The 1,739-nt window shown below is 50.1% G+C and overlaps 1 protein-coding gene across 1 annotated transcript in view; it reads left to right on the top strand.

Annotated features, from left to right (window-relative positions):
* KIAA1755 (KIAA1755 ortholog) overlaps nt 1-1,739 on the top strand; it is a 38,734-nt gene that overhangs the window by 9,497 nt on the left and 27,498 nt on the right. The gene's annotated exons all lie outside the window — the stretch shown is intronic.

The raw sequence follows: 1,739 nt of genomic DNA on the forward strand, positions 1-1,739 counted from the left end.
GAGTTAGGGTGTCTGTGTGTTCATGGGTGTCAGACAGGGTCCCCCAACTTCCTGTCCCCACTGCTGGCCTCAAGATCAGATGGCCAGGGAGGAGAGGTGGTATTGGGATTACTGGGTGTTGGCCAGGGGAGGCATTGAGAGAGGTCCCCAGGCCAGATGAGCTTTTCCTTGTTCTTCGAAATCAAACCCCATCCCCATGCTAGTGTGAAAATAGTGCCTCCTGGGCTTGTGCACTGCTGTGTGTGGGGGTGTGTCCCCTCTGAGCTTCCTGCTGTCATGCCAGGACCCTCCTTCCTTCAGAATGGGGGCTGTAGACATTCTTTCATTCGTTCTACAGAGAGCAGTAGAGGGCCTCCCTTGCGCTCAGCTCTGTGGGTGCTGGTGACCCAGCAGTGACCCTGACACTTGTCTAAATGCCCTGAGCTAGCATCCCTTGCTTTATAGCCTCCTGGCATTGGAATCTTTCTGGGATGGAGAAATGCATTTTTCCTTCTCCTCAAAGTCTCTATTTTATTCCCTATCTCCAGGGACCTCATTTAGAAAAATGATTTTTCTGCCCTAGATAGGCCTTCTTTATGTTGAAGTCTTATTTATTCTCGTCTTCCTTTACACCCCTCAACAATAGATGGACTCATAACGGCACCCAATCTGGGGCAACCAAAAGGGCTTTCATCAGGCTTTTGAAGAGCTGAAAATCACAACCCACGGATCCCACCAGACCTGGTTGGGAACCTCTGGCCTTGTTCCACTTGCCCATTTTACAGGTGGAAAAGCTGTGACTCAGAGAGGGACACTTTATTCATCCCTCCACATTTACTGAGAACCCATTTTATGCCAGGAACGAAGACCCTAGATGAATAGGAGCCAGAGCTGGCTGTGTTAGTTTCTGTTGCTGCTGAAATAAATGACCACAAGTCTAGTAGCTTACAGCAACATGAATTTGTTATCCTGCATTTCTATAGATCAGCAGGTCCAACTCATTGGGCTCACTTCAAGGTGTTGATGGGCTGCATTCCTTCCTGGAGACGCTCAGTGAGAATCCGTTCGCCTTCCCCAGCTTCTTGGAGCCGCCCACATTCCTTGGCTCTGCCTCCATTTTCAAAGCCAGCAGCATGTCCTCTCTCGGATGCTTCTTCCACGGTCACATTTCCTCCTGACTTTTGCCTCTTCTGCATTCTCTTCCACTTTTGAGGATGCTTGTTACTGGATTGGGCCCACTTGAATAATCCAAAATAATCTCCCTGTTTTAAATCCAGCTGATTAGCAACTTTTATTCCATCTGCAATTTTAGTTCCTCTTTGCCACGTAAGGGGATTTAGTGACAGGTTCCACAGATTAGAATGTGGGCATTTGGGGGCGGGGGGCGTTATTCTGAATACCACTCCTGTCCAGGGAGCCTGGGCTCCACCAAGGGAGACAAAATCAGTGTGGCGTTCGCCATGGAGGCTGAGAAAAGGGGACACTTGACCCAGCTGGGATGGGAGCGGGAGGTCAGAGAAAGTCTGGAAGAGATGATGGACTGGCTGGGATGTTGCATATGAGAAGGAGTTAGTTTAGTGAGCATGGAGGTGGGAGGCATCCCTGGAGGAAGGAACAGCATGTGCGAAGCCTGGAAGTGAGGAAGAGAGTGCTGTGTCCTTGTGGCAGAAGCCTGGGGAGAATAGTGAGGCTGGAAGCCAGGCTAGCTGCTTTCTGAAGCCAGTGAGAAACCTGTGAGCAGGTTTTGAGCAGGAGACTTG

This window comes from Bison bison, unplaced genomic scaffold (genome assembly GCF_000754665.1).
Source record: "Bison bison bison isolate TAMUID 2011002044 unplaced genomic scaffold, Bison_UMD1.0 scf7180017864500, whole genome shotgun sequence".
Taxonomy (NCBI): Eukaryota; Metazoa; Chordata; class Mammalia; order Artiodactyla; family Bovidae; genus Bison; species Bison bison.